General features: G+C 38.7%; 1 long non-coding RNA gene across 1 annotated transcript; it reads right to left on the bottom strand.

Moving 5' to 3' along the window:
- Positions 1-5806: 5806 nt before the first annotated feature.
- On the bottom strand, positions 5807-7149 carry LOC127534140 (uncharacterized). The gene is made up of 4 exons (XR_007942137.1): positions 7084-7149; positions 6734-6791; positions 6437-6531; positions 5807-6196 (listed from the first exon to the last, which is right to left on the bottom strand). It is a non-coding gene; the product is annotated as an uncharacterized LOC127534140 (long non-coding RNA).
- Positions 7150-22407: the final 15258 nt, after the last annotated feature.

The raw sequence follows: 22407 nt of genomic DNA, 5'->3' as shown, positions 1-22407 counted from the left end.
CTGAAAAGACTCAGGTTCCGCTTTATGAGTGGGACCGTGAGCAGAGCCGACCCACTGAGACAGAGACATAAAAAATAAGCCAAACATAATTAGCATTGAAATAGTCAGCATGTGGGGGTGTTTTATGAGTAAAATAATACCACATCAACATCAACAGCAGCCATTCCGACATGACGGAATACCTCTATTGATGAGCGCAGCCCAGCACGGAGCACACCGTAAATCACCGTATGATGCCTCAGAGGTTTAAATAAGGCCTCGTTTTTCTGAGAATGCTGCATGGTTATGAGTGCAAACATTGTAAACTCAGGTAAATATTCTTCCCCTATCTAAATTCAGCTCTTTATCCGATGCAGTCCTGTACAAAATTCCTGTTGGCGAGGACAGGCACTGCAACAGGAAATCGACCTCCTGGGAAAGGGGAGTTTCAGAACAGCTTTGTCTTGGAAATGTAGCACCAGTTCATTAAAGGTTAATGGTGCATTGATGATAAGTTTTATCCACCTCCTCTCTTCTGGACTAATGGTGCACTGCTCACATGTTGACATCTTTCAGATAGGATGGATGTTTGGAGTCTTTGGAGAAGGTGCAGGAGCTTCGCTAGCGGCCAATGTAGCAATACAGTTCTTGGCAGTAGAAAAAAAAAACGCTTCTGAGGCAGGATTTACAACCAAAGGCACCTGTATTCTCACCTCACCAGACACGTCAGTAAATCTTCTTGAATTGAAAGGATAAATCTAAGGCTCTATGATATGTTTATAGCCGCATGTCTCAGTATTGCTCCAGGCACTAGCACTGGGTGTCATGTAATGTAGCAACACCGAGACTTACACATTCTCTTACTGAAAAATGTGTCGAAAAATGAAAAAGTAAGATCAGACGTTTAAAACTTAGCTTTTCCACTGGGCTTTAGACAAGTTTTGAGAGGCAGGAGGTAGCTTTGTTCCTTCTACAACTGCAATGACGATGATTATAAAGACAAATTGTATGAACTTAGATGTATTTGTGTCGTGTAAGTTGTGGTAGTAATGCGTTCTCTAAAAGCAGTTGGGGCCGCTGCACCATTTATTTTCATGCGTTTTAAAGTGAAAAGTGGTGAACGATAGGAGTTTATAGTGCTTATATATTAGCTCTGGAGGGAAGTGACTGCAGTTAACATTTCTGGACACCTGCCAGTGTGATCCAAGGGCTTTATAAAAGCAGAGTTTGGGATGTAGGATTGAATTATCTATGAATAGATATTAACTCTATCCATGGACTTATTAAACAATTTATGGAAGCCAATAAAAGGATACCTACAGTACTGCCACTTTAAATAATTTTTTTCCACTTGTTATTCGACTGCCCATCACATTCTTTTATGTCTTTCACTGCCTCTGCAAGATTGGTCTGACATTAACAGCAGAACAATGATACATTTCTTGAAAGCTTTAAGGCAAATTTTTTGGCATTGTGGTAAAAGAGCAATTTGTGAAAGTACCATGCAGCAAAAAAGCCAACTATTCCACACCTGTCGCTATGTTCCTGTCACTGCTCTTCATTGTTGTAGCTTTTTAACCAGGAAGACGTTGCCATTAACATACCTGCTGGATAATCTCTGATTAGTTGATAGTTTCTCTAACTGGCAGAAACATCCATCAAGTTGATTAAAACCTGATCAGTTCCCTCAGGTCATGAGGCAGAGGGCTTACTAGCTATACCTAGAATTACATCCAAGTTTGGAAAGAGTGCCATTTAATTGGTTACTGGTTCTGCTCTCTGCAATAAGATACCTCCTGACTTCAGGTGTATTTTAACTGTTTACATATTCAAAGACTAACTCAAAAATGTCCTCTTCCACCAGGCTTATGATAAATTACTGAGTGTTTATTTGTAATGCTGGTTTTCTTTCTTGTGCTGATCGCTACATGCGCCATTATGTGCGCAGGGGGATTCCATTTGATTGTGCTGATGTTTTTTTTTTATTGCTGTGTGGTACATTTGATGTACATTAGGTATAAGCTTTATTGATTCAGACTGAGCACTTGACTCTTACTTCTATTCCTATATTCATGTTGTCTATATTTCCCATTTTCTTATGTTTATGACTTTATATATTATACTTTCCATTTCGATGTAAAGCACATTGGGTGTCTGTGGAATAAAATGTGCTATTTATGTAAATAAAATTGCCATCAATAGAGCACATTAACGTTATTACTCATTGTCTTCCATTTATTTGACATTTAACAGATCTGGAAAAAGGACGCAGGCATGGTCAAGATGTTTAGAGTCATGAACAAAAGTTTACATACACTTGTAAAGACCATGTACATAACGGTAGTTTTGATTTTTCAGTGACCCTACAACTCTTAATTTTCTGTAATGGAATGACTGAAACACATGCATCTTTGAGCTGGTGATCACATGGACCAAAAAAAATGCCTTCTGGAAGAAAGTTCTGTGGTCAGATGAAGCAAAAATTAAGCTATAAGGAGGAGAGAAGGTGAGTCTTTCGACCCCCAGAACATCAAATCTAACATCAAGCATGATGGTGGTTATACTCTAAGAATGTTTTGCTGCTTGTGGAAGTAAACAGAATAATTGGGACCTCCACATTCCTCAAGAAAACCTGAAATGATGAGCCAGAAAGTTAGGCCAAGGATGCAGTTGGGTGTTCCAACAAGACAATGATCCTAAAGACACATCAACAGTGGTAAAGAAATGTCTACATCAGGCTAGAAATGAGGTTTTAGACTGGCTTTCCCAAAGTCTGACTTAAAAGCCATTGAGAAACTGGGGACAATGCTGAAAAAAAAAAACAAGCCTGTGTGGGAAAACCAAAAAAGGTTGTTGGACTGCACCATTTCTGTTAAGAGGAGTGGTCAAAGACACAACCAGATGCTGGCCAGAAGCTTGTGGTCGACTACACAAAGTGAATTCTAGGTGAGGGGCACACCTTTAACTGAGATGCTGGAGGGTGTTTCTCCCCATCTGATGCACTCTACATGGAAGACAGCTGTAAATAATTCCATCAAAAAGGCAGTGGCTGTGCACTACTTTTCATCAGAAGCTGGCAGGTAGTCAGATGTGCATTTGTCAAACCAACCAGTTTACTCTTCATTCTTGAGACATTTTAGTCAATATATGGCACAAAAAGTCAAAAAGCATAATGTATGTCATCACACAATATTTAATAATGATGTTTAACTGAAGTTCTCATTGATTACAACCCATAAAACTTCATATCTGTTTATCCAAATTACATATTTAGAAGTGTTTTTCCATATAAATACTACCATCATGTGACAAAATGCCTGAGATGTAACTTTACATCTTTACCGCCTTTAGTGTCACTCTCCATCCACCCCTATTGGAGCAATTAAGTCATACACAGAAAGAAGAGAAAGAAAAACAGCAAATTGTACACAATCGCTGTTAAATTTGTATTCTAATGTACTTAGTAATTGTTCTTTACAACATCATTAATGTAACAGTAAAAGATATCATGAGCTTTTGGCTTGTTCGCATTGTCAAGTGTGCATGTGTTGCTAAAGAAGACTCAGTTTTTCTTTTGGCAACTTTGCAAGCAAATGCAAAACACATCTCTTCTTTCCTGCTTCTCTTCGGGGTGTTCATGTTTTTGAGAGTGTCATTGGGACAGTGCAGTTTCAAGATGTGGAGCTGTGGCATTAGCAACTGATTTCATCCATGATATGTATTTTAGCAGATAAAAAAAACACCATTAAGAGATGTTATTAGGTTAGAAATCTTATCTGCCTCTGCTGAAGCAGCACTGCTTGGTGATATAGAAACTGTATATATTGTTCTGCAGTTGGACCAACTATGGTTTGTTCCTGGTATTAGTAATCATTTTGTAACATTCTACAGGCCTCACACTGTACCACCAGTATGCTATTTCTGATTGCCACTGCCTGCCCATGCAGTCTGCACTTCACCTACTACTACACTACTAGTGCGCCCCCACATATCAGGAGCGTGCTCAGTGGTTTTAATATGTGACTGGCCCTGCTGCAAGCTGCAGTCATGTGCTTTTAATGGAGACAAATACACATCCAACGCAGCTGATGGAATTCAACCTGTGGCAGACTATGGTGTTCCATTTACACATAATTCTGTCCTCACTCTATCCATTACAGTCTGGTTCAGCTGCTGAGCCACACATAAACCTGTTGGCCAAAGACTATTGGCTGCATCTTGGTGTTCATTTACAACCTTTGGGCAGGACCACATCATTAGAAACAACTTTTTCCAGCTCAAATCTGCAATTCAAAATAGGTTTAGGTGACTAAGTGGATAAGAACTCTCTTTTTTCCCTAACCACTTGTCCCTTGACACTTTCATTCTGTACATTACACAATACTGGTTTTGCTTTAATTTTACCACGCTAGTGTTGCAGCACACACTATCCCAAGTTTGTTTGTGCTGATGCTATCTTCCAATTTATGTCCAACAAATAACACAAACATGCAGCAATTAATTAGTTTCAGTCTTAAGTTACATTTCAAATGTGGCTTAATTGTCCCTTTTTCAGACTTGTCTTTCTTGATTCCATTGTTCTAACTCACCATACAGGGCTAGTGTTTAGAAGCAGGCCACCAAGTACTTCCCGAATTTATGGTATTGGTGAAGTCAGTGTGACATCATAGGACCAGACCAAGTGGAAGGTTTTTTTCTTTCTTTCTCAATGTTTCTTTTGTATTGAAATGCATCATGCAGTAGCGACTTCAAGTGATTAGCTCATATGGAGATATATAGAAATGCCAGTAAGTTTGTAGCTTCTATAGCGATATTGTTTAGGGTTTTGTTTGCATCCAGGTTACAGAGAAGGTCCCCATGTTGTCTGGTGGTAGGGCTGAAGTGATGAGGGTGTGAAGTGATCACCAAATACAAGGAGCTGAGATTTTACTCCCTCACAAGAGAGGTGAGGCTATGCCTGCAAAACTTTTGCCTTTGTTTGAATACTTATGGGTAGTGATGGTGAGACGAAGCCTCATGAGGCATTGAACCATCTGAGCCAATTGGTTCGAGAAAGGGTTCATTTCTTGAAGCTTCATGAGCACATGAAACCACCTACTGGTCAAGTGTATATTCACAGGCGGCTGTATCTGAACCAATGCCTGATGCATTGAATCATTGTTCATTATAGCTGTTGGGAATGACTATGAAAAACAAAAAAACGTATGATCAAATAATTTCTATAGATAAATGATCACATATGTGTATAATAAAATATATTTTGATGTATTCTGTGTGTGTAAATTTTCCCCAAAATGGTAGTATCATATAATGTCTTTCTGTGACCTTAGGAAAATGACATGGCCTTATGCAGGCAGAGGACAGTGAAAGTGCTTGTGGAACTAGGAAGATTGTACTGAATATGCTTGTGTAACTTAGACAAGGATATACAGGAAAGGGGAGATTTTATTCAGAAGTAACAGGTTTTCAACAGTTTCTGGTTTTAAACGATTCCTTTTTTTGACACACACAATAAACACGTCACCTTTGAATAAAATGAGAAACGGAGAAAAATACAGTTCTTGAAAAGCAAACCTAATGTGTCTGTAATAGTGTTAGATTTAGCTTACCTTATTAGGAGTTAAAAAAATCTAAATGTTCCCACACAGGGGAAATTTCCCACTTCCTGGTTGGCTCCATCCTGTACACCTATCTTTCTCTCCTCACTCTCCTAAATCTCCAAACTATCTCTCTCTCTAAACCAGGGGCGATTCTAGGATCAGAGGTTTAGGGGTGCTGAGCACCCAGAGGTGCCCAGCCAGGCAAGATCAATTTCTTCATTGTTTTGTACGTTTTAATGCAGTTTCACTCCCACATTTGTGAAAGAAAAGCATAACACTTTTTGAAAAGGTCTGTGACTAAACCATCCAATCTGATAAAGTTTATTTAAATGCTGAATCACCGCAAAGGAGGAATGCACTGGAATCTTAAAAGAAACATATCGTTGTCCTAATTTCTGGGAAAAGACGACTCATTTAGATACAGCAGCTCCTCAACATACACATAAACAGCATGTATGTTTCTGGAGTAAACCGGCCCCCTATACCAAGCACCAAAAAAACAAAAACAAAAATGGACCTAGGACTTATTTTTTGACTTTTATTTGAAATGTGATGCAGAGCATTTCTTTCCCTGGTCTGCACGCTCTCATCTCCCAGAGTCTCTCCTTGTTCTCTTCCTTTTATAGTGAAATTAAACAAATAGAAAAACAAATAGATAATTAAGAAAATGTAATGAAGATGTTCTGTTTAGAATAAAGTCCACTGATATCTGTTAAGTGTGCTTCTGGAAAGCATTTAATGTGGGGAGAACACATAACCTCCATGACATATATGTAAAACTATATTGTGAATGGAATGCTTTTCTTTGTCATCTTAACAGTTACTGTTTTGCTTGCCACTATTCTCTGTTTTCTTACCTGGTTCTTCCTGACTTTGCACTCTCTCCTCTCCTTCCCCTTTTTCATCTCTTCCTCTTTGGACTGACAATCATACACAAATAGATTGTATTCAGCTAGAGGAAAAAATATATAAATATGAAAAAATACCAATAAGAATACAAATAAATAACGTCCTCTCTCTCTCTTTGTAATGTCAATCTAAAGGCAAATAACCAAACAATGTGTTTTATATCTGATAACAGATATAAACACTGATACACTGATCCAACTTACAACATTACTCGATAGATAAACCATTTGATCTTACACTCTTACCTGAACCTGGCTCTTTTCTTCGAAAAAACAATCTTATGTCCATGATGAGGCTGTCTGTCTGCACACTCACACAATAGGAGTTATAATGTTAATGGGCATCCGGTCAGTTAGCTAGTCAGTAGCACCTTGGCTTTAATATTAATTCATGCACTGACACAACAGCTAGCTTCTCTCAGTCCAATTCAAACAGACACTGACCACCTGTAACGTTTGCTAACTATAAAAAACGTAAGCTAACTCCTACCTAACAACATAAACAGTAACCTTTGATTAAATGCAGCAAAAATGAGGAGTGGTAATGATAATAATGTGTTGGTACTGAGTGGTAGAAGTTCAAACCAGGTACTCACACCACTACGGCACATTACCTTCTGTGGGGCAGCGCTTAGCTCTGCAAGTAGAGGCTCAGAGCCCGAGTTGGGAAAGTTGAGCAGGATCAAACCATTTTGAGGCAAGATGGGGGGAGGAGGGTGCTGTATTTTTGTTGTTAAAACATTACGTATCAACCAAGTACTGTATGGCTTTTTACACTTTTCTGGTTCGTTAAAAGAAGGACATGCAATACAAAAAATAAAAATAAAAATCTTTTAAATTTTAGGGGTGCTGGGATTCAATTTGGGGGTGCTTCAGCACCCCCAAAAATGGGCTAGAAACGTCTATGACTCTAAATTCTCCAAACTAAATCCAAACTATATAAACACTATCCAAACTCCAGTATCCAGACTATCAAAACTCTATCCAAACTACCCAAACTCTCGACTGACTACAACTCTCTATCAAAAACCCACATTTTGAACAGAGCCTGAGGGGTTTATTCTGCTGTCAGACCTCACGGCAAAATCTGAACCACTTTCCGAAGCAGTCATGTGGTTCAGCCAGGCAACGAGGCTTCAGACGTCATCATTTTTGGCTCCTCCCCTAAGTGAATCAAGCCTCGATAGGCTTCATGGAAACGCCCCCTCCATTACTCGACACATGCTTCGAAGCCTCGGCACATCTCCTAACATCACTACTTATGGGTTAAGGATTAATTTAAATCTTTTTTTCTCCCTTGGAATCATTTTCTTGTTTTGTCTTGTTACCTTGAGTCTCACGTGCAAGAAGAAGCACTGCAATATAAGGTAAGAATAATCTACTGTGGTTGTCATGCCAGTGTTTGTTTAACGTCATACATTAAACAAACACTGGCAATGAAATTAAACAAAGACTGCAATGGAACATTGTAGTACAGGGTTTGAAGAGTCATCCAGCATCAAAGCCTAAGCTTGGTGGATGGAGGTGAGTGGGTTATTAACATTCACCGGTCTATGTCAGGTTCCTTTGACACTATTCTTCCATAATCAGACCATCCTTAAGTGCTATGTCAGTGCAAGAATGGTCTGGTTGCACCTCATAATATTTCTGCTGTCACATTTTTTCCTGCTCAGCTCAGGATGCAGTGATGGTACATCTGCAAAATAGTGGGGAACGTATTTGGTGGAACATGTAACCTTTGGGTGCCACTTGTGGCTTTATGCTCCACTTCCACTCTCTCAATCTAACTTTGCCATGGGAAACAACAACCTCCAAGCAGCAACCGACCCACTTGAAATATATGTAAATGCATATGATTTGTTGTTTTTTGTGTAAATTATCCATTTTAACAGTTTACAGTACTTACCGAGCTGCATGCAAGTGTTCCACCAAAAATGTTCCCTCAGCGCTATTTTACAACAGCACCATTGTTGGGCTGTCTTACTGGACAACCCAAATCTTCAGCCAAACTTGTCCTGTTCAACATGTAGTTTGCTGCTTGATGATTTTTGTTGTTTCAAGTGGGTTTTTCCATAGCAGTAATGCACAGATAGGAGAATAGAAGGAGTGAAATCTGCTGCAGAAACAGCAGGATTCTACCTGTGTTTGTGTTTGAGGCAAGCTTCGCACATCTGCTAAAAGTTGAAATGCTTTGGACTTCAAATGGATCACAGGTAGTATGTTTCAAAATGCTGAAGGAAAATGTTGCCATCATTAGAAGAACCCAAAAAATGCACTGTGCACTTGGTCATTTGTTGCACAAAAGTGTGTTTTGTGTGTTGTGTTAAAATGCAGTAGCATAGCTATATGTCTACAGTAGATGTCTCTCCCAAGTTACTTTCACAAAGTGTCATCAATTGATGATTAATGCAGTCCCTGCTTGCATTACGCTATGTTTTTTGGTTTTGTTTTGTATGTGTTTTCGTATTTTTTTTAGTGACAAAAGCACAAAATTTATGTTGCTCATAAAATTCATACAGATGTATACTGAAAATAAATCAGATGCCGTTATATTTCCCTCAAAATTTATTTGCTGTTGCAAAATAGTTTATTTTTATTTTACTATAAAACAAATGTAATTTCTAATGAACAGTTTATTCTACCGTTTCTACGATGCTGTTTTTGATTCCTTATTTTAACATGATGCAACATGAATGGACAACATCTGGCACAGATCTGAGTTGTTTTATGAATGATTCAACTAATTTCAAGTTAAAGGTGCACACAATGATGCAATATTTTCCATCCAGCTGACTGTATGCACATTTTCAGTGTGTGCATGATAATAGTGAAAGAATACAAATTGTGAAAACTTTGATCTCATATCACAAACATGTTTGTACACTTGGGACAAGAGGAAAATATTAAATAGAGTACAAATAGAGTATAAATAGAGACCACATGTGACAAAGTGCAATGGAAACATGTGTCCTATTGCAGTTTCACACCATAAAAACATACTTAAATTTCAGTTCCATCGAATGTGTGTTTTCTCAGTGGGTGTAGCTGCTAGTCACCTAACTGACTGCTGTATTGAGCAGAATCCTCTGTCTGACTCATTTTCTCTGACTATTAGCATTTTCTACCCAAAATATGTTACAGGAGTCATAAAATGTTTTAGAGCTGATTAACTCTGAAAGACTCACTATAAACAGACTGAAAACACTCTCTAGCCTGAGGCTTTGTGAAGACTGTAATTACAATAGTGAACTCTCCATTCAAAAGTATCTGAACATTTAATTACAGTGGGTATGGAAAGTATTCAGACCCCTTGAAATTTTTCACTCTCTGTGTCATTGCAGCCATTTGCCAAAATAAAAAAAGTTCATTTTATTTCTCATTAATGTGCACTCAGCACCCCATCTTGACAGAAAAAAACTGAAATGTAGAAATTTTGGCAAATTTATTAAAAAAGAAAAACTGAAATATCACATGGTCATAAGTAGCCCAAAAAAGGCCACCATTGTTAGTCCAGTGAACAGCATCATGCCGTGTCTATCACATGAACAACGTCTCCGGGCACTGGGTATGGTGGAGGCCGGTTTGAGCTACAGTGATGTAGCCAGGCGTATGGGCTGTTCCCAACCCACATTCAGAAGCCTGGTCCAAAGCATGCGCCGACGGATTGCTGCCTGCATCGAAGCAAATGGAGGCCATACTCGGTATTGACTGTTGTGACTTTGTGTTTGGCAGGTGCCGTTTTCTTTTGTGAAATTCTTTATTTTGAAATCATTCTTGAAACTTTAGATTTTTGTTTCTGTATGCCAATATGCTAAACAAATGATTCATATGAAGAAAATCCAGTTTTGGGCTTCAAAATAAAAATTGTGTTGAAAAATATGGTCTCAAAGTTTTTAATGACTGTCAGTGTACATTCAGCTTAGGTGCTGTTCAAAAACTCCTGGGAAATGTGTCTCAGTCTTGTAACAGTGGAAATTTGTATATTTAGGGATCAATGCATCTGACGTAGGAAGTTATTTTTTAACTAAGATGTCTTTTACTAACATCTGTATGTGTTAAATAAAGATGTAAGATGTAATTGCGGGAGATTTGAACTTGTTTAACCCTATGAACCCGAAACAGTTGTGAACAAAAGTTTCCATACACTTGAAAAGACTATGTGTATCATGGCAGTCTTGAGTTTCCAATAACTCTTCTAACTCTATATTCTCTATGATGGAATACTTGAAACCCATGTACCTTTTACACACACACAAAAAAACTACCATACAGTTTGGTGTTTTCATAGATTTATTGTCGGTCTTCTGGAAATATGACAAAATTACTGTCAAAAATATGCATACAGCAGTGCTAATATTTGTACATAAAGCTCCCTTTGCCACTTTCATCCCAATTCTGGTAGCTGTCCACAAACTTCTGGTTGTACTGTATCTCTCTCTGCTTCTTTTGACAGACTTGGTAAAGTTAAAATTTGCAGGCCTTTTGATGCAGACTTGTTTCTTGACACAGTGTTTTCATTCAGGATGTTAGAAAGGTCAGTCTAAAACGTTCATTCTAGCCAGATTTCTTCATCTCTTTGCTACTTTTCTGTGTGTTTGATAAGATAAAGATAAAGATACTTTATTAATCCCTAGAGGGGAAATTCAGGTCATTGTCTTGTTAGAACACCCAAATGTGTCCAAAACCAAACCTTCAGGCTAATGATTTCAGGTTTACTTAAACAGCGAACCAGTGAATAATACTACCACCACCATGCTGGATGGTAAGTGCAGTGTTCTTAGAGTTGAGGGCCTTATCTTTTCTCCTCCATGTATATTTCAGATCATTGTGACCTAGCCTGATGAGGCATAAGGCTAGGCTAATTCCTCATATATTTCGTAGTAATATATATATATACAGGTGCATCTCACATAATTGGAATGTGGTGGAAAAAGTTGAACATTTTTCACCAGACATTGCTGAAATTGAAAATTTTATATATTCTAGACTCATCACACATAAATTGAAATATTTTAAGCTTTTATTTGCTTTAACTTTGATGATAATGACATAAATGGAGTCAGTCAACCTGTGGCACTGCTAAGGTATACTGGATGCCCAGGCTGCCTTGATAGTGGCTTTCAGCTCTTGTTTATTGTTGAGTCTAATTCATCCAATTCTCATCTTGACAATACGCTACAGATTTTCTATGGGGCTCAGATCTCATGAGTTGGCTGGCCATTCTAGCACTGTAATGCCATGGTCTGTGAACCATTTCTGAGTGGTGTAGGCAGTATGGCCATATGCCAGGACCTGCTGGGAGACAATATCTGCATCTCCATAAAGATCTTCAGAAGACAGAAGCATAGAGTAGCTACACCAAAATGTGCTGGTTGATTTTGGATTTGATTGTGCAGGGTGAACCAACACCAGCAGATGACATGGGCAACCAAATCAACACTGACTGTGGAAAGTTGACACTGGACTTCAAGGAGCTTTGATCATCTGGCTCTCTGCTCTTCCTCCAGACTCTGGGACCTTGATTTCCAAAAGAAATGCAAAACATACTTGTGGATGAAAGGAGGTCTTGTGACCACTGGGGCTCCGCTTAGCCCAAGTAAGATGCTTCTGACCTTGTTCGGTTTTCAGGAGTAGCTTGACAGTAGGAATTCGACACTTGAAGCCAGTTTCTTGGACATGTCTGTATGTGGTAGCGTTGGATGAAATGGCTCCAGCCTCAGTCCATTGCTTGTGAATCTCTCCTACATTTTTGAATCTGCTTTTCTTGACCATCATCTCAAGTCTGTAGTCATCCCTTTAGCTTGTGGACCTTTTCCTACCACACTTTTTCCTTCCAGTCTATTTTCTATTAATATGCTTTGATACAGCACTCTAAACAGGCAGTCCTTTCAGCAATGTACTTCTGTGTCTTACCTCCTTGTGGACATTGTCAATGGATGTCTTCTGGATAACAGTCAAATCAGCAGTATTCTCAATGATTTTAGTTGTGTGTACTGAACCAGACTGAAAAACTAAATGTTCTTTGCAGGTGTTTTGAGTTAATTAGGATATTGGAGCTCATCTTGGGAATTAATTTTGAGGGGGTTTCATGTGATGTAAGCTGTTGTCATCGAAGTTAAAACACATAAAGGCTTGAAATATGTCAAGCTATGTGTAATTACTCTAGAACATGTACAAATTTCGCTTTAAGGAGTGTCTGATTGAAAACATTAAAAATTTTTTGAAACGTATTCTGTGAGATGCACCTGTACATCGAAATTGCTTTGATTTAACAAACATGCCATTGTGTACAGCAATGACAGGCTATTCCTACAACACCATCGCAGTATATTGTAGCACAAACAAAGGCAGCAGCAGCAGTGGCAAGGACAAAGGAGTAAAGAAACATGTTTCTTGACATGAGGAGTGAACCATGAAAGCATGTTTACATTGTTTCCTTTGGAGGCCAAATAACTCCCAAGCCACTGCATTTCTCTGAAAGCGTGCAGTCTCAGAAACTACCAAGAAAGCCAGCTAATTGAGCGGTTGAGGTTGTGCCTTTGTTGAGAAGCTTGTTTTGGTTTCAATTAATGTGGACCTCTGAAGGCTTCTGAGTGAGAAGTCATACAAGACAGGAGCTCAATCAACCACAGAGTTCCAAGAGTCCACATTCATCAACCAGTTGTGTTGATGTTCTGGTAGAATGTATTGAATATGTTTGTGTGAGTATATTCGTTTGCTGTCTGGATGTTAGCACACTGCTTAGCGCTGTCAAAGACCCTCACTGTCTTTAAAAAAAAATGCATAGTAGAACACTGCTATTTGAGTAATTACGGCTAAGACCGAACCATTTAGCAGTTGAGCTTTGTCTTTGATCCTTGCTGGTTCCATGTGGTTTCTTAACTGACAAATGTGTTGTTTCCAGCACAGCCAGCCATTCCATTAGCCTACTGTTATTGAGATTAATGTTGTTGTGATTGTTATTACCTGCACCATTGTTGCTGAGAGCAGGCCGAATTGGAGGGGCGGTAAGGAGAGCCAGGCTGAATTTTACACCAATTTACCGTACAAGATGTTGAAAAGACAAATTCTACTTAACGTTGGTGGTGGGGTGGCTCTCTTCACCCTGACACCCACCCAGCATCTTCCAACATGGTTTCTACATTTCTACAACACTGACAAACCCATTTGTACAAGGAATAATTAGTTTGATTGGTCTTTTGTGTCCCGCTGTGCGACATTGTCTTGGCTGGCTTTGGCCTAGATCAGTCAGGTTTGCTACAGGAAAAAGGTTGTAATGACTGTCTGAGCAGTTTTAATTGTTCTCTCCTTCCACTGTTCGACACACACACAAAAATTGTGCTTGTAATTCGAATTTTTTTCAGTGACCGATTAGAAACAAGACAATTTAATTGTCACTCTGCTCTAAGGCTGCCTACTGTTTTTCTGTACAGGAGTGATGCACTGGATTCTTGCAAGTTACTCTTTGAATTCTTGCTTTTCAAACTTTCTTGCTGAAGCTAGACATACCGAGCCGAGCAGAGATCGTGGATAAATAGCTATTCTCAGCCTACAGAGAGCAGTGAGGCCCCGGGGGCGAGCATGTGCTTTAATAGATGGGTGATGATATACATAATATTTCAGTTTTGACAGCAAATCTGTTCTTAAGTTGCCGTGACAGCCACTCAAATTCATGCCAGAAAGCTATCAAATGGAATGGATTATTCCCTGTGTTCCCTGTCTACAAACAAAACTGAGCAGGAGCATGACACAGTTCCTCTGGCAGTGGTTTGCGGGGTGGCATGCTGCCAAGGAACAAAGGGCCCAGCTTGGCAGGGGCACATGTGATGGAACAACGGGAACATCTTCATAGCTCCAGCTCAACCTTCAAACTTATGCAGGTAAAGAAAAACAGCTGTGCACAGTCTCAGACGATCGCAGTCTCGCTCCCGACGTGAAAACACAGCTGCTTATTGCACTCTGCTATGGAGTGAATCATACCAATTAATGTCCTCATGATCCTTCCTTCCTGGCGAATTTAGATGAATGGCACCATTGGTTCTCTTTCGGAATCGCTTACAGCACATCCCCAAATATCAGTATATCAACATCTGCAGAAAAGGACATGTGTGATCACTGAGAGGCTCTCAGCTTCATGCACTATTTATATTTCTCCCTAAGAGGTCTGTGCTCTTTCTTACCATTCATGGATATAAACATACATTTCAGCGTTATGTTCCTCTGCACTGAAGTCATAACTTGGCGTGTTCAATTATTCCCTGTATAAAACTGCATCATTTACTTTTGACAAGACTTCCAATAGCCTGCAATACAAATCTACTCTAGAGCAGAAAAGCCAGCATTAAACACAAGAAAAAAAAGTAGTTCATCACTCATTAATGTGAAATGCCACATACTTAAAAGAAGGCAGCCTCAAACCTGCTTGTTAAAATGAAGCAGTCTTTTAAAGATACTTTCCATCCTGTATTAATGCCCAAATTGGCACCCTGGGGCGGTTGGTGCAGAAGAAAATAGCATTAGCTTTCTTCACCGCCATTATGCTCCTTGAAGACTTACTCACACCAGTAAACATCCAGTACTGTGTACTTCTACCAAGTTTCTCGATCTGTTTTTTTTATGCCTCGAACAGCCGCAACAAAAGCCACTACCTCATTCAGACAAAATGATAGTATCAATGTGAGACTGCAGGAAAGAAAACATTATCTACAAACAGGATAAAATGTCTATCCAAGTATTAAATTATGCAAGCATGGTGAGGGAGCATAACCCAGGAGGGAGGCAATAGATGAAAGGCTGTGTGAGGACACCACTGACCCAGATAGCCTGAAATCTGTCAGCAACAGCAAGCACAACATGCTTCCCATAATGGTCACATCCAATTCGACATGTCTCAGATTTAGAATTTGAAGTCAAAGGCATTTCATTTAGTACACGTTTTATTTATCCCCCAGACTTTCCTCAGTCTTGCATAAAGTTCATTCTGTTAAACCTCTAACTTTTCAAGTTAAAAGCTCCATTCCAAACTTTGGTGAAATGTATTTTCTCTGTGCATTCTATCTTTACAATCTCCCTCCTCTAATTCCAGTGAGTGCCTGCAGTGAATTAGTTTGTCGAAGGCTGAAGATGGGTAATGGCTGAGTTCTCCAACCAGTCTAATTTATTCACATTTTATCTCAATCTTTCTACTTACCCAAGCTCCCTCTTTAACCTCCCGGCACCTTTCTTTCTACATTTTGCTCCAATTTTGTCCTCAGTAGGAATGCTGTGTTTGATCAACATTAGGCTACCCAGCAGCACTTCCTTAAGTTTTTTTTGAATTTTTTTTTAAGATTATGTGAAATACCATTGTTACAGTTACAATGCTGCCATAGTAAAGATAACATCCACTCAAACCACACTTTGACTGGACTTTTTTTGTTGATAGAGAATACAATGTTGAATGTATTTTCATGAAAATGCCATATAAACTTTGCAGTCTCCACAAAATATTTATAGAAATGAAGCCACCAAACAGTGAGACACCCTTGTTTCATATAGTCTGTGGGCCCCCATCACATTTGAAGCAGTTCAGGTAAGCTTCCTGTGTGTTTACCAAGCTATGATTTCAGTGTGCAGTATCGCTTAAATGTGAGATTGTATCACCTGGCCAGTGGTGGAATGTAACGGAGTACAAATACTTCGTTACTGTACTTAAGTAAATTTTTCACGTATCTGTACTTTCCTTAAGTAAAAAATATAGAGTATACTTTTGACTTTTACTCCACTACATTTTGCAGCTATTATCTGTACTTTCTACTTCACTACATTTCCAAAATGCACCTCGTTACATTTTATAATGAATTAGTCGCCAAATGTCTTCACAAAGAGTATTGGATGCATTCATAGACTATGGTCGCTGCCTCGGAAGTTTGAACCAATCACGTTCTGTTATCCCGGCCTCCAGTGACAGCAGAGCGTGTATTTGGAAGCGGCAGTGCGAACATGGACACGGAGACTGAGGCTGAATCCCAAACCGCCCCCTACACACTCCCCCTACACTACCGAGTGTCACTCCAAAAGAAGTCACACTCGCAGCTGTGGAGGGCACCTATTATTGAAGGGGGAGGGTATAAATACGATCGTCAGGAATGGGATGCCCTGTCGCCTCACCGAAAAACGGAAGACGTCATTGCTATGGTAACACAAAGACGTCTACTGTCATGGCTGTAGCACTGTGGCACAGGTTGCAACTAACAAGGATCGCTGTTGCTTCCAGAAGATGAAAGCGTCCCACTTTTTTTTCACTCACGTTTTCCAATCCTATTATCTGGCATTTCAAATCCAACAAATGAATAAATGAATTCTGTCAGTTGTGTTCAAATTTTAAGGTGTCAGGGGGTGCACAATTAAATCAAATGTCAGCAGAGAAGAAGATTTGTTTCTTTTGATTTATCTTTTTACACCACTGTTTTTGTGATGTTCTGTCAGTGTAAAAAAGGCGTGGGAGAAATAAAGGACGCATGTGGAACTTACATCGATATGTTGTTTCCTTCTCCATTTCGACGTTGCACTTCCTGAAAAAGTTGTCCAGAGTGAGCATCGATGCAGACTCGCTATTTAAGGGCTGAACAGTCCACTCTCCCTCCGCACTACGCGCTTTGGGACGGCCCTTAATATGGAGGACCCTCCGCGGGAACGCGCAAACGGAGGGATAGTGTGTAGGGATAGTGTGTAGGGATAGTGTGTAGGGGGCGGTTTGGGATTCAGCCTGAGACTGATTCCAGCCACCCTTGGCCCTATTTAAAGGAATTGTTTAGATATATCGGTTCCAAGAAGGACTCGTGGATATTCCAATGCCTCAGCTGCCTGCCGCAAAGGAAAGAATTGCTGGCTTTCAAAAATTCACCTTCGAATCTTAAGAAACACATTGAGGTAAGCGTAACTCTTGCAATGCAAAGTTATTTTCACGGGATTATACACGTTAGCCAAAGTTATATCAATTTTGTTTACTGATATCATGTAATAAATGCTATAATCTAGCAAAGTACATATTAATATACAGAAACAGACAGAAATTAGTACAACAGTGTTTTCATTATTTAGCTAACTTCCATGGGAACGTGAGGTAAATTAGCTTGCTAGCTTGACGTAATTTACAATGTAATACAGGGTCTAGCTTTTCTATGTTGTGAAATTCGTATTAATGTGCACGTTTGCACTAGCTCAATGCCTAGATAGTGCAGGTAAAATTAGTCTTATTTTGTCTTTTTATTCTGACCCTTTAACAGCAGCCCTGTCTCTTTATGAATCTTTTTTAATGTTTTCATACCCTAGTAACAACAATTTTAACCTGTCGGTGGTAAAAACAAACACTTAAGGGAACGTAATTTATCACAGGCATAAGCTTGTTTGTTTCACATTAGCCGAAAAAAAGAGGACAGTGTTTATGGATGAACCTTGCCAACCCTTTAAGCTGCAGTCAATTCCAGCCATTTTCAGTACAAAAAAAATCGCTAATATTCTATTTGTAAATAAAAAAATATGACGAGAAATACAGGGAATATTGGACGCGCATCGCGAGGTGCATTTCCTTGAAAACGACCGATTCGTGGATTATATACTGACTTCAGGACATGTTTTGGACAAAATAGTTTACTGGCTTGTGTCGTCTGGATGTCTAAGGTTGGATTATGGCCGTTTTTTGTGGAATATTTTCATCTGTGTGTAATAATGAACCCGGAAATGTGAGTCGCGCTGTGTACGTTGAAGCCGTGTATAGAGAACGGATGGATGGATATTCGTTGTTTGTTTATATTACCCGCTGAAAGTGGTTTATACCGGCGGATTCATGAGAATCTAAGCTTTCCATCGGCGTATAGTGTTTGTATAATCGCGTTTGCAGCCTTCTGACGTTCTTTAAATTCCTATGCAAAATAGTAGGTGTACCGCCGACGGTACACTGAAGCTTAACGGATGAACCATTATTGAATTCTTATGTTCGTGACCTGTCAGAAGCTAAGGAAAAGAGAAGTTTGAAAAAGGGCAACTAAATTTTTATTTTTCACAGTTTATTAATCTGCCGATAAGTTAGTCCATTTGATTAGATAAATGACTGAAAAATGTGACATGATCTGTCTTTTCCAAATCTTGAGATTTTGTCCTCAAATTCTTTCTTTTGTTATTGCACTAAGATCTTTAGTTAATTGTTAGTGAGGAATAATTTAATTTAAGTAATGTTCTTAAAATGTCACAAACTAATTAGTCAAACTAATTACCAGTACAAAAATTGTCATTGATTAATGCCCTAGTCATTTACTAGCCCAGTTTTTGGCATGTCAACTCTGGATACTTTTTTTTTTTCTATAATGCAGCCAACAGAGTCCAGTGTTTTACTTTGAATAGAATCACAATAAAATAAATGATTTGAAAAAATAACCATCTTCTCTATTGGTTTTGCCTAACGATATTAGAAAATTCAGATGTCACTACTAATAATTCTTACTACTAATAATTCTGCAGATGCCATTAGTAATATTTACCAGCAACAACTTTCGTTTATTGTAAAGGTTAGCATACTTATGCTTACTCTCTGTGATACATTTCACGCTCTATTTTTTAATTCTGTTGATAATATTTTACCCTACAGGGCAACACAGCCCCATACTAGGTATCTATTGCTATATAGACATTAAGTGACAGACCATTGCACGAGTACTTTTACTTTTAATACTTAAAGTACATTTAAAAGTAAGTATTTATTTACTTTTACTCAAGTAGGATTGTAATGTAGTACTTCTACTTTTACTTAAGTATATATTTTGCTTATTATCTGTACTTTTACTTAAGTACTGAGCTTCAGTACTTCCTCCACCACTGCACCTGGCAATAATTGCATTATTTCTTGATTGAACCGTTCCGTGCTAGCTTTTATGATCAATCTGACAAATATTTAAGAAAGACTATATTGCTCAAGTTAGAAAGTCAGTACAATAAAAGTGAATACACCTTTAATCACTGGAACTAAATTGAGAATACTTGTGATATACAGTCAGCCTCATTTGTTAGAAACAAGGATTGACAAAGACTGTAAACACCAGACCTTCCTCAATTTGGGACCAAAGCATCTATCTGCATCTTTACATCATGACTCCACACTGAAAAGAATTGCTGGAGGAATTGAAGTCTGATTGTGAGACTTCAAATAACTGGAAAAGGCTAAAGAAAAAAACAGTAAAAAAAAAAAAAAACAGTTGCAAGAGTCATTTGGAGGTATAGAATGAGCCATAATACCACCAATCAGAGTCACGGTGGGTGTCTGCCTCTAATGAAGCAAAGGACAGGGTGCTAGTCTTACGATCTAGCTCTTAAAAACAGACAGGAAAGGGCATCAGGCTTGGCACAGGGGGTTATTAGCGGAGTTTTTGATTCAGGTCAGACTTCATCCAGCATGAACCTGGTTCAGTCTACCACAGTGAATGCATAGTCCTCACAGTGAAGCACAGAGGTGGGAATGTGATGATATGAAGCTGCATGATTACAAAAGGTGCTGGACAGATGACATTTATAGATACCACCTTGAAAGACTTGATGTTTCCAAATGCTGGATAACAAGATGATTTTAAATCACAGGTATATTCAATTTTTCAGTTATCGCAGGTTTTCTAACTTGTGTGTTAGTGATTACAAGTGTATTTACTTTATTACACAGGGGTGTATTCACTCTCAGTGTATACTTTACATTAAGTGAGTAAATACTGGATACATTAACTCCAGCACTGTTCTGTAAGTATTGTTTTAAGGTACTTGAACAAGAGTATTTCCATTTAATGTAACTTTTTAACTGAGTTCACTTTATTTCAAGGTGTGTGTGTGTGTGTGGGGGGGGGGGGGTACATTCTACACTAAATATATATCTGATAGAAGAAGATTTTACACAATGGATATTAAAACAAATTTTTTTAAATAACATATCCTTGAAGATTAAACCCATCATTTCCAATCTTTTTTGTCTTCTTACAAATACAGTGTGTGTCTCAGATGTCTGAACTGTTAACAGCTCCATAAATTTCCGTCTGGACTTCTGACGTGGTTTCATTTCAATAAATGTTCAAATGATCCAATATCTTTCTTAAAATCAAAGATTAGAGAATCAGTCAAAAAATAAAATGAAAACAGATTTGCGCATTACGACTTTGTAATTTCTTTTCCTCTGTACCATTAATCATCTGATGCCCCCTCAGATTTACCGGCTGTTCCTGTCTATACGACGATATCAAACGCACCGGCTACAACAGTAACATGCTGCTGACTTACTGATACTTTGGCATCATTGATCATATCATGTCATATTTAGTCATGTGTTTTAATATATGAGATTTATGATGATATGTGTTGAATTATTATCAATGTCTCTGCTCAGTGCTCATTTCAAGCATATGTATGGGAACATTTGTCAAGGTAAAGTAAGCCTTGTATGTTGTTTAAATTAAATTTCAACATTAACAAAACATGGAAGCAACTTGTAATTCTGTGCACTTATTGACAACATATAGGCCTCTATGCAAAACGATTTTCCTACTAACGAGTCCACACCACCATTTTGTCATGCCAAAATAACAAAAAAAAAATAAAAAATGAAACTTGGCTTGCTGGACATGACACTCTATTGATGTCAGAGGCCTCAAAAGCTGGTGCAATGTCAATCAATGAGTGTATTTTTGGAAGGAAACATGGACACATTTATACACTTACAAGAACTTCCTGGGGCCTTTAGACCTTTGTTTTCAATAATTATATGCTTTTTTTCCAGTTTCGAGGGCCAGTAATTGAAATGTTGGCCTCTGTTGGAGCCATTTAATCATTTAGATTTGCTGGGAACAATTTTGACTGTGTTCTCATCAAATTTCATGGCTGTGGAATATGTCTTGAGTAATTGAAGCCTTGCAATGGCTTTTCCCGGCAATATGTTTTAAGCTAATTGTTTCTGAAAACACATGCAATTCTCAAAATGATGCCAACATATGTTGCAGAACTTCGGTTTGGGTCCAAAATAATGCATAAGTAAAGTCAGAATGAAATGTGAAATGGTGGAGCAACACAGCTACCCTAGAAGACATAGGCTGTGTCCGAAATCACATACTAACGTACTACATACTACATTCTCAATGAGTATATACTGTATACTACTTACTATAAGTATGATTAGAATGCCGACCGTTCACACTGTAGTATACTACTACGTTTCCCATAATGCATGTCAAACCTCCAACGACAAAAACCGGAAGTACGGCTATCAAATATCTCGGCTGAATGCCGGCTTCAGGTCGATTTTACGCTAACAAACAGTCACATAATTAATGTGGCAATTTCAAGCCAGCACTCCTCATGCAGTTATTAGCCAGATTATGCGAATCGTTTCAGTTGTAGCTGCAGGCGACTGGAGGTAGCTGCTACTTGTTCTGTATGCAAAGCGAGCTGCTGCAACTAGCTGCTAGCATTCAGTAGCACGTTGTGAGGCGTCTGACAAATTTAAAACGTTGGTCAGAAAACGCTTATTTCTCAAATCTGTGGGGTGATTAGGATGACTACTTAACCACATAAAATAAAATAAAAATCGCCCCGGTCCGGCCACATATCCCGCGGAGGCTTGCATTTCGGTGGATAACTCGCAAAGCATTATGGGGCGGTTGAGTATGACTAGTGTGGTCACCGCGCATACTTAAAAATTTTCCGGATATAGTATACATCCGGGTATTTCTCGCGTACTCAGTCTTTTCATACTATCCAATGTGAACGCACTACATACTTATTTTGACGTCACACTTAGTATGAGTAGTACGTTAGTATGCGATTTCGGACACAGCCATAGACTAACCTAGAAGGAAGTAAAAATTGCACAAAAAGAGAGAGGCAAATGAAAACACATATATTTATATTCTTTA

Source organism: Acanthochromis polyacanthus, chromosome 5, assembly GCF_021347895.1.
Source record: "Acanthochromis polyacanthus isolate Apoly-LR-REF ecotype Palm Island chromosome 5, KAUST_Apoly_ChrSc, whole genome shotgun sequence".
Classification (NCBI taxonomy): Eukaryota; Metazoa; Chordata; class Actinopteri; family Pomacentridae; genus Acanthochromis; species Acanthochromis polyacanthus.
This window is presented reverse-complemented; position numbering and strand designations above follow the sequence as displayed.